Below are 14,450 nucleotides of genomic sequence, written 5' to 3'. Positions count from 1 at the left end.
TAATGGGAACCTGTGAACCACACAGCCAAGTTTCTTAAGAATGCAGTTCTTGTGTACTGGCTTTCCTCCAAAGGAGCTGACCTACCTTTACATATAGGAAATTTCTAGAAGGACAGTAGCCTATAAATGAGGAGATGAAGGTGGGTTGTTACATAGTGTCGCAATTGCTTTTCTCTTGCAGTGCTTGTGACTTAGCTGTTTTTCTTTAGTGGGGGCTGTTCCCAGCTCTATTGCTATTCTTCTGTCTTTATCAAGGTCTTACACTGTTGGAGCTTAAACAGCTCTGTCCAGATCTAAGTTGGTTCCATATAAGGATCATCTTTGATACCCCACAAAGAATTTGGAGGTTGGCATGGAAGAATAAGAGATGCAGACTTCAAAATTGCTAGTTTAGCATCAGTGCAAGCCAGCAGAGATCTGCCAGGGCATTGGTCACAAGAGGAGACAGCTGCTGCCTTTTTTTGTGTTGAGAGTTTACTGGCACATCCATTGGCAGAGTGAGAGGATTTCTTTGTCCCTGTCACCAAATGTTTTGTGTCCCTAATTTTCTTAGCAATTTGCATGGGCTTAAATACTAACACATATGTATTTACAAATTAGTTACTTGAGTATTGTTTCACTCCAGATTTTACTTCAGAAATGTGTAATTTCTGATTTCATTTGCTCAGTCTAATGACATTCATTAGCTAAACCATCCTTAATGCTTACACAGAACATGAGTTTCTTTAAAGAGCAATGCCAATAAACCTGCTTAGCATCAGCTATTCTAATGCTCTGTTTCTGATGAGTTTATTATTTCAAGCCAAAATGTACGTTGCTCCAGCTTCCAGATAATCATAGACCCGAGTCTAGACCTAATTTCTGCCTTTGTTTCCCTTGCAGGGGTTTATATCTGATGTTTCCAGAATGGAGAACTGAGGTTCACATGCTGTAATCTTGCTGCAGCATGTAGTGTAAAAGGGGCTAAAATAGTTTAGCGTTGATGTTTCCATTGAATACAAACTATGAAAACTCTCTGTAGGAAACAACATTAAATCAGTGCAATTATTTGTCACCCTAATCATAGCAAACAACAGTAGTAGTAGTATTTCTACTCACTGCTGTGGGCGTGATGTAATTAAAAATAATGAAAAAGGTAGGGACATGCATACATGTAATTTTGCTGAAATGAGCAAGTGACTGGGGTGTTGGGCAGAGCAGAATACTGCTGAATTAAAGACTTTTCTTGGGTCTTCTTTTCCTACAATTATCTGGAGACTTGTTTTCTTCCAGGCCCTGGTAGTGTAGCAAGAAAACTGGGAGTTTTGTGTTGTTTAGTTTTTTGTTTTACTATAGTAAGCAAACCAATATTCATTATAATACCTCTGCCACTTCTGTGGCAAAACAAGGCACACAGGAGACCAAGGGAAGATTATCAGCCTTTTCTTTCATCATGTTATTAGCTTCATCTGTCCAGGTTGGCACTTTTTGTGGTTATGTATGCCAGATATCCTGGATTATTCATTTGGCCACATGACAACACTGCATGGCTTTGTAACACTTTGGTCAGTGTCCTTTAATGTGCCTCCTTTGATTCTTTCCTGACCCTGTTTTATGTCTTGCCCAGTGGTTGCTAATTTCTTTCAATTAAAAATAACCCTTATCCACTGCTGAAATATTTCACTTGCTACTTTGTTCCATGTAGCATTAAAAATCAAGTCACTCTTTTCAGTATTTTTTTCCTTTGGGACTGGATTTCAAAGCAACTCATGATAGGTTCTTCTCTGTTTTGTGTTGTTTCATTTACAGTAGCCTGAATTCATAAACAGAATAAATTAGCCAGCATATTTAAAGTTGAGAATATGTGCTTAGTAAAGGTATAAATCTCTTGGGATATGGCATCCAGAAGCTTGTGTAAACTGAGTAAATAGAATTCTTGCTTGGAAAGAAATTTACTGAAATTCACTTTCCATTATAAGTATGATTGGAGAGTGCGCTCTTCTTGAGGAAAAATGTGATTTTTTAAATGGTTTCTTACTTATTATTCTTAATCAGAATCATTTGCATCCCTAGTTGCTCAAAAATGCTTACCCTTTTAGAGCTCATGTTAAATTTGGATGGTGGTCTTCATTTATTAATTAAAATACCCATGCTTATGTGAAAAATGGAAGTTGGTGAACAAGCACTCTCTAGTACAGATTAAGGGTCTAATATGTGATGTAGAATCCAGCACAGCTCATGGCTATAAAGGCACCTCTCTTAAATATTGTAGACATTCCTATAACCCCTTCCCAGTACTATATTAGGACTAAAATGTGGGTTTTAATTTGGGTTGTTTTTTTGGTTTTGGTTGGTTGGGTTTTTTTTTTTCCAAATTAAGCACCCCCTTGGCTTTGGGCTCCTATATAATAAGACTGATCACTAGCATCTTCATCAGTCCTCTTGAACCATAAGAATACAGCACATCCTTCAGGCTTTTTTTTTTTTTGTTATTTAAACACTGAATAGGCTAAGAGAAAACTCCAGGGGAAAACCGGGGGGTTTTGGATCTATCTAGGTTATATTAGTTGTATTTTCTGCTTGTTCTTCCATCAAAGGAGATTTGTGCTTAGTGATGTGCTCAAACACCTTACTGACATGGAATGATTTTTCTTCTCTGCCTGTTTCTTTTGTGATAGTGTTGAAACAATGTGATAGACGCAGTATGTATGGGATGTGCAGCATATATTTATGAAGAATCTAGTAATATTATCTTTGGCAAATCCAGATGTTTTAAAGTTTTAGGCTTAATTTTCACCTTTCTCAGGTCAAAATAAATACATACACACAGATAATAAATACACATAGATTTATGCTATATACACTCCTGGGCAGATGCTTTTTTACATTGCCTTTCAAATAGATTAAATCAAGGAAAGGGACTTTAGTGATGCATGAAGAGTCTTTCTTAATTATTGAGCTGTGACTCTTAAACAGATACATAGGCATCTTTCCATCATTTGCCCTCATGGGAGTAGCTTTTTCATTTAACAGAGTCCAATTTGAGTTAAGTGTATCTTGCTCTTATTTATGTTAATATGTTTCATGTTTCTAAATGCTTTCCTTTTTACCCAGCTCTGTGGGTCAGTTCCAAAATTCACATGCTTCCTCTTCCCACCTCTACCAGAATGAGCAATCGTATTTTATTCCTTATCCTCCCAAGTGGGCTACTTCTGCCAGACTTGTGTTTGTTTTGTTCGCCTGCCAAACCCTAGCAAATGTCTTGTTTTAAGAATGATGGGCCCGTTTCCGCATGGATTCAGATGGTTCTGCAGAGTTTCTTGAGGGTTGTTTATTTTATTTTTTCTTTTGTTTTGGGTATTTATTTTGGTTTTAATTTTGCTTGCAGATCTCTTAGTCTGTAAGACATAACAGCTAAAATGAGCTTCAGCTAAAGAGTGAAATTTGCTCTGTTCTTCCAGAACGGTAAATGTTAACATTCACTTTAAAGCAGTCAGGAATTCAGAGCACTAGATGGTGAGATCTTTCACTCGTTTACGAAAGAACTATGAGCTGTCTAGGAATTTGTGGTTTAAACACGGTATTTACAGCTAGTACACTTTAACAGCTCTTCTCTGCGCTTACATGACCTGTTAAGGGTAAAACTGACATTCACTCATGTTCTTCAATAATCAGTGTAATCCTGAAGCCTGCCATGAAAGTTTGATCTCAGTAGTTCACTGCTGACATTTTTATGAAACTCCTCTAGAATGTGGATTTTTGTTTTACTACTGTGGGCAATGCCTGTGCAAATCTGTCTGGGAAAACGAACCAAACTACATGAGAGGCTGAGATGATTTATTTTATTTCCTCTCTCCCCCTGAACTATTTTATCAATTCCATTCCACGACATGATAATGATACAGTCATAGAATCATTTAGGTTGGAAAAGGCTTCTAAAATCGAGTCCAGCTACAAGCCTAATACTGCTAAGTCCACCAACGGAAGTGGGGGGATGACCAAACATCCTTTGCCACCTGCTCTCCACAGGGCAACTGGAGGTGACTGTAGCAAAGATAAGGGTTACAGTTTTTACTGTGCTTGCTTTCTAGTAATGGAGACATTCCATCATGGACCTACCCAAACTCCCAGTGTGGTGTTCCCACCTGTGATGGTGCTATGTGGTTTTAACTTTGCTGTGTCCTTTACATGTGCTAGTAATGATCTCAATGAAGAGAGCATTACTAATTTCCTAGCAGAATAGATGGATGTGTCATAGTTCCAAGATGTTCATATCCTCAAAAATCCCTGAGAGATCCATGTGTGCCTAGACCAGTTAAAGTTCTGGGAGATGGCGAAGGTTGAGTGGCAGCCCCTCTCTTCAGACACTGCTGCCACTTGTACTGTTCTAGGGAATGGCTCTGGGTAGGTTCTGGAAAATGACATCATCCTTAGAATGTGCGTTGATATCAGTAGTTGTTTTCCTCATTAACCTCTTGATCAGTGGCTGGTGATTCCAGCCAGGTAGGTGAGAAGGAGCTTATTTCATGGTATATATTCTAATCTCTGGCTCCTTTTCCTCAGGTAGAGGTATCTAAGAAAGACTATGAAAGATGTAACATGCAGTGTTGATCCCAATTAATAGCTAATATACTAAATTTTCCCATAATTAAGACATTCCAAGTGGGCCACTTCTCCTGTTCCTTTTCATCTTAGATTGTACCTAGTTTCTCAATAGTAAATTCAAGGAGAAAACCACTGGAGTTAATCCCAGGCAATAAACACACATTGAAAAATAGAAAAATCGATAATTTCTACCAGATTTTCTATTCCTGACCTATGAAGTCTTCCATCACAATCTAGTTTTCTGAAATGGCAAAGGCAGAGAAAAAAAACAAAAATGACATATAAAATAATTTCCTTCTTATCCAATTTTGCAGGCTCATAGGGAAATGAAAAGGAGACTTGGCTTTTGTGAATTACGTATGGATTTAGTACTTTCAGATCACCTTTACTTCGGAGGTATTTATTGAGTCTGCTGTCATTCAAATAGAATCATCTAGGAGAGAAAAATGTTGTGGATGGCCTTATAGCATCTGTGGGGTTGTGAATCTATGGATCTCAAAGTAAAAGTAACTGTCACTTTGCTATCTTGAACCTTATGCAGTCTTTTACAGCCGTTAAATGAGACCAGATTATTATGGTATCATTTCACTTAAAAAAAATGTCTAAATCATCTGTAAAACAGTTGCTGATAGAACAGTTAATCCACTCTTCTGGGAGTAGATAGTATGCTAATTTAAGGTTAACAGTATTGGAAATGGCTGTTTAGCTTTTAGTAAGTACATAGAGGCAACAACATAATGATATAAAAACAATGTGAAACAAACATAAACAAAGGGAGGGCTGTTGGTCTTGAAAGAGCTGTTTCATTGGAACATTACTCTGTGGTGAGTATTCCATGTTTGCACCAGGGACAAAGCCAAAAATTTACAGATCTCCAGCTTTTCTGTCACAAGAAGTTTAGAAGCCAGTGTTTTAAGGCCATTTAAAGTACAAGTCTGCAACAGAGAGAGTGGTGATGCCTTCTGTTGTCACCAGTGGATCACATAAGTTGAGAGGAAAACGAAAGCAATAGCAAAGGTTTCTGTGGAGAATCCTACATCTGCATACAATACCTTGACTAGGAGATACTGTAAGGCCAGTGAGGAGAGGATAAATCAGCAAGCTTGAAAATGCAAAGTATGTCTCCACTGATGTTTTCTTTGTGATGTTGGTAATTGGAGGCTTCAAGGTGTTTTGCCATTCTCTGTTACAAAAGAGTGGTTTAAAAAACAGAAGTGCATCAGTCCTGTTCCTTCAGGGCTTTTCCGTGCTTAGCTGTGTGCTGATTGCCCATGACAGCACTTGCTCAAATAGAGGTAACATTACGCCAAGAGATTGAACAGCATCTTTCCCTTCCTAAGGTACACTGGAGTGTGATGAAACTGTGGATTTGGAGCACACTTCTAATAGCAGACAATGAGTGGAATTAGTTTGAAGACAACCCTTGAACAGGACTAGGATTTCAGTGAACTACTGCAGAAACAGAAAGAAGTCATCTGCAATTTCATTTGGCTGCATGATGCACAACAGAAATGCTACAAATGGTGCTGTTTGCCACATGGATAATAATCAAGGCTGTTTTTAAGTGCATCAGTGAGCTTGCTAGACCAAATTTATGACCAAACAGTACTCTTCAGTGACTTCAGTGACTGCATGTACGCTATAGGAGGCTTTAAAATATTGCAGCTTTTTAATCTAGAAAAGAAATTATTTTAGCAGTGAGGAAAATGTGTCCTCTCTTGCTGTCTTGTCTTGTGCTAGGATGAATATCAAGACTTGTCCACAAAATAAATTTTGAGCCCACCAGCAAGTAAATCATTAACTGAGAGTGTGTTTATGTGTGTGGAAGCCAAGTTGCTTCCAGACTTGGAAGCAAGTGACACCACATATTCATGCAGACAGGTTTCAGGACACACAGAACAAGCAGAAGTCGCTGAATTACATGTTTGAGGCAGACTTTTGCACACGTGCACATCATTTGGGTCTGCACAGTAACTGTCTCATCCTCACAGCAGGAGACTGCTGCAGAAAGAACGGTGGCTGTAGCTCTTACGGTGTATTGTCTTGCTAGTGTCTGGAATAGAGCCTTTCCTAGAGCATGTGATGGCATATAGAAAAAGCCATACTTTGGCACACACGTGTCCATAGACACATACGCCATACAGATACAATTCTAGCATACTTAGTTTAAATATGTCTCCTTTGACAAGACAAACCCAGGGAACATTAAGACATTAAATGCATAGTTGGGGAGAAGAGATTAAATACCCCACAAACCCTGTGTTCTAGTAATGAATACTTTCTGGAGTGGTCCTGAAGGTGTAATGGATTTGATTCTTAAACTCTGTAGTTCTTGATAGTGCAGCTTTGTTAGTTTATGTCTTTCTTGCTTTTCCCTTTTTTCAAAAGGAAAATCAAACGATCTTCTTAAAAACTTGCTTACTGACTAATACATCATGATAGAGGACATTAGAATCACTGTAACTTCTATCCATTGATGGTGGGTGTAAGCTGACTACCCCAATAACAATGGGAAAATGTCAGTTTTGTAAGAAATTGTCATTTTGATGCATCCTTATCTATAAAGGATGGATTTGTTGCTAGGCCTATTTCTGTACCATTCTATAACTGGTTCTCACAGAAGCTTTAATAGACTCACACATCAGACAAGCAGAAGGGAGAGTGGCAAAAGGTTTTTTATTCTTCATCAAGATTTTATTTCTTTGATTTTTATAAATTCTGGTTAGAGAAATGTATTTATGGGCTTTATGGTGTAGTTGTGAATCCCGTGATGCAAGAAAAGAAGTGTTCCATGATTGCATAGCTCTAAACCAAAATGTTGTTCTTCAAGCATTTTTTTTCTTTTCTCTGTTTTGGGTAACATCTTACTAAATGAATAACAAATAGCACCAAACTCCTACAGTCTATCACTCTGTACCACAGTCTCTTCTGTGCTGTGCCGGATCAAGCCTGTACTTCTGGCTTTTCCAAAATGCACTCTACATGTGTGAGTGGAGCTGTTGATCCTTGTCTCACATTTGTGTTGGCTTTCTGAGGCTTTCTCCTGATCCATGCTGTCTGATCACATTGAGTTGTGCACACCAGGATACCTGCTGATCTGTTTTGTCAGGTCTGTCTCAACCATGCTGCTTTGCCCTTGTCTCATCCTCTCTCTTGGCTGGTGAGAGTGCGGGAGTATGGTGTGTTGACAGAGGTTCCCATCTGACATTTCCAGGTGCCCTAGTCAAACAGAGCCACCATTTCTTTTGCTTCCCACGCTTGTCTGCTTGCTGATTGCTTTTACTGGCCCTAATCCGGTGGATGTGTGCTCAGCTGTTTCCAGTCAAACACATGTACAAGATGTTACAGGCACCCGTGAAGTGCTGAACACCTTTAATATTGTTGTTCCAGTCCTTCATTTTCTGCAGCCTCCGCCGAAGCAGGAGCTCAGCCCTGCGTAGCAAAGCCTTCTGGAGGGGGCATGTGCTCCTCTGAGGATGAAGCATCAACATGCAGCAGGCTTGTTCCCCCTCTCAGTGCTGATCCTGATTAACAGCTTCAGCAGTGCTGCTGAGCTCTTCTCTGACAAGGAGTTATGGTCTACAAATGTATAACACTGAGTTGCTTTGAGGAAGTCAGAGCATAAACGTAGAATAAATTTATTCTTAAAATACTTTTATCACGGAATATTTGAAAGGACTCTAATCTGATGATGGATTGCTTTATACTTGCCATGTCTAACAAGAAATGGTAAAGAATGATTCATGGAGACCTCGTAGCAGCCTTGCAGTATCTGAAGGGGACCTATAAGGATTCTGGGGAGGAACTCTTCGTTGGGGATGGTAGTGGCAGGACAAGGGGTAATGGGTTTAAACTTGAACAGGAAAGTTCAGGTTAGATATAAGGAAGACGTTCTTTACTGTGTGAGTGGTGAGGCACTGGAATGGGTTGCCCAAAGAAGTTGTGAATGCTCCATCCCTGGCAGTGTTCAAGGCCAGGTTGGATGGAGTCTTGGTTGACATGGTCTAGTGTGAGGTGTGAATGGAATGGGGGTTGGAACTGGATGATCTTAAGGTCCTTTCCAACCATAACCATTCTGTGATTCCAGGTCTGTGAGCATAACTGTGAACAGTCATGATGTTAGGTAACAGTTTGTATTTTGGACACTGCATAAGCAAGTTAGTTTATGGGGTTTTCCTGCTTTATGCTAACACTTTTTAATTGGCAAAATAATTCATTATTTGACTGCCCAATACTTCAGTAAATGGTTTTCATTCAGAGTGTTTACTTTCTTTGAAATTTTGATTATGACTGATGTATATTTGTTTATAATGCATTTTAAAAGGCACAAACTGCTGTCCAAAGCCAAAGTCTGCACATGAGCTTTGTAATGAAATGCAGGTGCCAGAGAGTTTTAAGTGGTCTCTGCAATTCTGATCTTGCTCTTTCTCGAGCTAGTTGGTTTGGGAGATACTAAATGCAAAACAAAGAAGGTTGGAGGACAAGGCAGGCTATAGGAGCACAACTGCTTTCAGCAGGAATATGTGTGTTTTTGTGTTTTTTTGTTGTTATCTTTTAAGTGCTACATAAGGAAATATTTATGCTTCATTTTATTAGAATCGTAATTAGGTCACATGCTTCTGGAGGGGGAGACTGCCAGGGATTACTGAGCTGTTGGATCTTCCTCAGTGTTGGTCCATTTTGTTTTACAGATTTAATTGATTCCAGATTCCCTTTGTGCACTGCATACAAACATATTGTTAGGTTAAAATAATGGAGTCCAATTCAGACATGAGTCCCACTGACTCAATGGGAAAACAGTCATTTTTGAGTAAGAGTTGTAAGACCTAACCAATACAATCTGTTGTGATCCAGAGAAGCAAAAGCAGTACTATCTATTTGCTTTCATATCAGAACTACTTAGAAAAACATTAATATTATCAGTCTCTCAGTTGAGCAGCATCAGCTCTTCAGGTTTCGGCTCCAGTTTTATTTCCTTTGTAGTTGCACAAAAATCCCCATGGGTGGGGTGGAGTAAAGCTTTATAAAAACTAAGTTTCAGGTTTGGTGTTTGGAGGCTTTTTTCCCCCTTATTTCCCAAATCCTTCCCACAGACATCCCTTATTTTTCTTTATCATTATCTTTTGGGTTGCCTCATCCAGGAAGTCAGACTGGAGCCAGGGAAGTATATCTGGCATGCCGAACATTTTTTGTGGCTCGTGGGAAGACACAGCAGTAGACGGTCATGAGCCCTGACCCCAACTGTGCGCTGCATGAGAAGGTGTCTGAACCTGTTACGCAGTGAGAAGTTCAGCTAGCTAAGATGGCAGGCACAGGTTAGTTGCAATGTGTAGTACTTTTAAATTCACAGTCACAACCAAGATCTTGTGTCTTGATCTGGACATTAAAAAGTGAGCTGGGTGCAAGGAGGAAGTCTTGGTCTGTTCCTTTCCACAAGCTTGCAGAAACACAATAAATGAACGAAAAGCTGTTGAATTCAGTGGGCATTGCTGAGTAAATCAAATTCACATCTTCACTATTGTCAGTGAAATTTGGCAAAAATATGACAATATAGTCAGGCTATTTCATGGTTGCATTTACTATGCTGTGGGAACAAAACCACTAAAGCCTAGTTAAAATTCTTATGTAAATCTTTTTAAGTGTTCATAACCACTTGATTACATAAGAACACAAGCTTGTCATTTGGATCATTACTTAAAAACATTTCTTTAAAATGCGCTACACAGCAAGGGCCTGAAATGGGTTTTTCAGAGGAGTTTTGACTAAGGTAGGCTCTCGACATCTCGTGAGCAAAGGTGTTGTAGTAAATGAAGTAATTGGAGAATCTCTGGTTTGGAGCTATGGGAATTGATAGGATTTATAAGGGATGTTGGTATGTTAATTTCTGTGTGCTTTAGGAGCTAGTAATTTCCTTGCAGAAGTAATTCAGTGCCAGGAGTAACGCTGCATTTAATGTGTAACGAGAGGGTGAGAAGGACTGCTGCTGCTGTTATTACCCTCATAGCTTCAGATGGTTTCTCTAGGTTATTTGTGTAAGGCAGGAGAAAATTCAGCCTGACTGTATGAACTCAGTTGTAGCTGAGAGCAGGGGAGGGTTAGTTTGGGTCAGGTAGTCCCAGTAAAACCTTTGCTGAAAGGGACAGGTCTAGAAGAAAGATCCTTAGAAGGTCTCAGGTGTTGGAGAGGAGGAAGCTGAAGTACCTTCTCCAGCTCTTGGGTAACTTCCTGCTGCAGACCTCTTATGCCAAATTCATCTTTTAAGAGTGCACTTCATAAGCTCACTGCCATGTGTCATAGTAAACTGAAACAAGTAGCTGGGTCCCCTGAGGTAAAAGGGAAATTGAAGGATTAACTGGTGATGAGACTTCTTCCCTGCCCGCCTTTCTGATTAAAAGGAAGATTTTTGACTGTGGAATAGCAGTCTGACTGCATCTAAGCAATTCTGGCTCAATATGAATTTAAGCGAATTTCTGTGAAATTGAATTTGAGGAAGTCTCTAAGTTTCTATGAAATGTAGCACAACTGTAGCTTGTTTTCCCCTCTTTGGGGAAGATGAATAATGATTTTAAAGTTATCAACAATATGTAAGTTGGGAAATAAAGGGTTGGAATGTTTGCTTTAAAAAAAAAAAACCAAAAAAACCCCCCAAAACAATAAATAACCCCCAAACAACCAAACCCAGACTGCTTGAAATCAGTGAAAAGAGGATGGGGGGAAGGAAAGGAACGTTTGAAAGAGTTCAAATCCACAAACCCCACAGACGTTCCATGTCAGCAAATGTCTTTTGTTCTTGGATGATGTTTTTGACAATGCTCTAAATTATATACTGGGTGTAAAAATGGTAGATTTTCCACATAAATGAAGATGACAGCTGCGTGATAAAAAGTGAATGTGTGAGTAGTGATATTGTTCACTCCTGCAGAGAGAGGGTGATGAAAGGTCTAGCACAGTGCCATGTGACTAAAGAGAAGTAGTTTAAATGTGTAAATAATTGAAGGATTTCACTCCTTAGCTTTATATTTTTTTCTATAGACAAAAGTAAGAAGATACTGATACAGGCTCAAACATATTTCATAGAGGTGGTGATCCACAAGGGTTTATGCCTGGCTGATGTAAATACAAGTAGTGTTTACTTAATGGGACTTTTCACATGCTTAAACTTACTGATATGTTGCAGTGTCAAAAGCAGACACTCTTTTTCCACTCCAATTGGTGATGAGGTAAAGAGCACTAAAGAGAAACCAGCAATGTGTGTACCCACAAAATTCAGTGCAAGGACTAATATTTAGTAAAGAGCTGCATCTTAGGTAGGAGACGTAGTGTAAACCATGGAGCAGTATGAGCGCATGTGCACATGTTTATGTTCTTTGGCAAAGAAATAGGAAAAGCTGTTCTTTATTTTGATTAATATTAGATCACTCAAGCTATGAAAGTCTGGTCTGTTAGGTAAAATTAACTGTAAGATGAGATCCCTTGATAGGTTTTTGTCTTTAAAGATGACTGCTAACATCAGAGATCAAATCAATCACATTTGATCTTACAATCTGCTTATTTTTGGCTTGTAGCATAGTAATTATCTTCTAAAAAATGTGAGTTAATGTTAACTAGGAAAAATTATCACAGAAAAAATAATTCTAAGAGGTTTTTTTGGGTTTTAAGTGTTTTAATTTGGAGGTGGAGGGAGGCAAAAGATAATTTGGTGAATTTTGAGTTGTTCAGTGAGAGGATGTCAAAAGTTTCTGCTAAAATAATTTAAAATTAAGACATAGAATTACACTATTTTTACAGTATTTAATAAAAATGTAAAAATGGTATCTGTTATTTAGAAATAAAACGAGGAAAGGTTTGTCTGGGAACTTGAGAGTTCACATAGCTCCTTTCTTATCTGGAGGCAGGATCCTATAGCTACGTACTTCCTGGCAGATGTTTATCTGGCTCATGAAGATTTTCAGTAATAGAAATTCCATAGTCTTTGTAGCCAGGCAGTCTGTTCTGGTGCAATTCTTAACACTAAAAGTGGCTTTTTTTCATCTTTCACCTGAATCTGCATTACTGCAGTTCAAGGTTATTTTATAGAAGAGGAGAAACAGTTCTTTAATTTGTAGCATCCGCTTCCACGTGTTTATTTAAAGAGTTAATGTGATCAACCCCAATCTGTTGGTTAAGCAGTATTCATCCTTCACTTAACATTTAACCTAGGATTATACTGAAGTCTAGAAACTAGTGTAGGGGATATAGCTACACTTACAGTGAGATTGATTTGAAGTATTTTAATTAGAGCTCTTAATTATAGCTGCTTATTGTAGCAGATACTTATGATGTCACCACTGATTGTCATGCCAGAACAGAAAGCATGTCGAATAATTAAGAGCTTTAAGCCACGGGAAGGTTGTTATTATAGTACTTTAATAATGTGACATTTCAGTGTTACTCCCAAGTGCGTATTATATTTGCAAGTTTTGTATATGATAATATTGGAAGAAAATAGAGATTGTAATGTTCAAATTTGTATTAATTTGGGCAATTTTGGCATAGAAACAATGTGAGATATGGGAGATAATTATTTTTCTGTTTGTTTACTGCAAAATTATAAGGAACCTGTTTTTGAAGAGGTTGAAGGGGATTCAGTTAAAAGATTGCAGCAAACGTTACAATTAATTTGTAATGAATTGCAGTTATTAGGCAGAACTCTCCAGCTTTTACTGATCTTGATTTAATTTCTTTGTGTAAGGTTGCAATTCTAAAAGCCAGAAAATTTCATGTCCCCCTTTTTTTTTAAATTTGGGGGAAATTACAGCTTGAAGTTAGATGTACTGAATTATATTGAATGCGTCAAATTTGGCTTCTTGATTGGCTTTGTTTTCTTTGTGTTTTTGTCTGGCATTGAAAGCAGAATGATCCTAAAAAATTTGTACTATTGAAATGTGTGACTACAAATAGAGTATAAGATGGAAGCAGAAAGATCTTCAACAATACTGTTTTGCAGAGTATCCCAGAAGGGATTTTAACAGTGGAGGCTTGATTAGCTTGAAAGTCCATTTATATTAAAACCAAACCAACAAACCCCTTCCTAGTCTGTTCCAAAAGGGGAATATAAAAATGCCAACACATTTGTGATCTGCTAAATCCAGGGCTAGAGGTAGTCATCATCTGAACAGAAGGGAATGAATGGGGGCAAGGGGACTGTGTATACCACCCTTCAGCATGCAGCAAAGAACAAGCTTAGCCTGTTCATGTAGCCCAGCTATGGCAGATCACTGTCAACCCAAGCCATCCTTCTTGCCCGGTCAAAACATGAAACAGCAGTTGGATATAGGCTATGCAGTAATACCTCTGATTGTTTTTTAGATGGACTGTAAAACACTCAGTGTTTAAAGCCATGTTTTCCTGGTGGTAAGATGGATTTCTTTTAATTTAGTTGTATGAGCATTACAGCCACAAGCAAACTCAGTGTGTTTTCCTGACTTTAAGGTCAGCATGCTGGAGTGGGCTGAAACACAAGTTTAGAGATAACTCATTAGTTAGATCCAATAACTTGTTATACACTGTCCGTGTGCTCTCCTCACGTTTTAAAATAAAACATCAATTTTCATTAATTTTTTCCTTCTGCTTCCTTTCCCCATAAGTTACAGGCCAGTAACAATGAGAAAACATATTCTGGTGTGCTCAGGCTTTGAAAATCTCATGAGCTTCCCAGCTGTGGCACTCAGCTTCCTGTCATACTTATTTGTACTTATTTATAACATGGCTGTTCACCAACATGTTTTTCTTCTCTCCATGGGAGTGGAGCATTCTTCACAAGAAGACCTGACTTGGGTCATTCTCATGCAAAGAGGGACTTGGGGATCATTAGTTTAGGGTGGGAG

The 14,450-nt window shown here is 38.5% G+C and overlaps 1 protein-coding gene across 2 annotated transcripts in view; it reads left to right on the top strand.

Annotated features, from left to right (window-relative positions):
- The window catches only part of MAGI2 (membrane associated guanylate kinase, WW and PDZ domain containing 2), a 724,927-nt gene that overhangs the window by 91,951 nt on the left and 618,526 nt on the right, over positions 1-14,450 (top strand). The window lies entirely within an intron of this gene.

This window comes from Melopsittacus undulatus, chromosome 5 (genome assembly GCF_012275295.1).
Source record: "Melopsittacus undulatus isolate bMelUnd1 chromosome 5, bMelUnd1.mat.Z, whole genome shotgun sequence".
Taxonomy (NCBI): Eukaryota; Metazoa; Chordata; class Aves; order Psittaciformes; family Psittaculidae; genus Melopsittacus; species Melopsittacus undulatus.
Note: the sequence above shows the minus strand (reverse complement) of the source record. Positions and strands in the feature narration are given on the sequence as shown.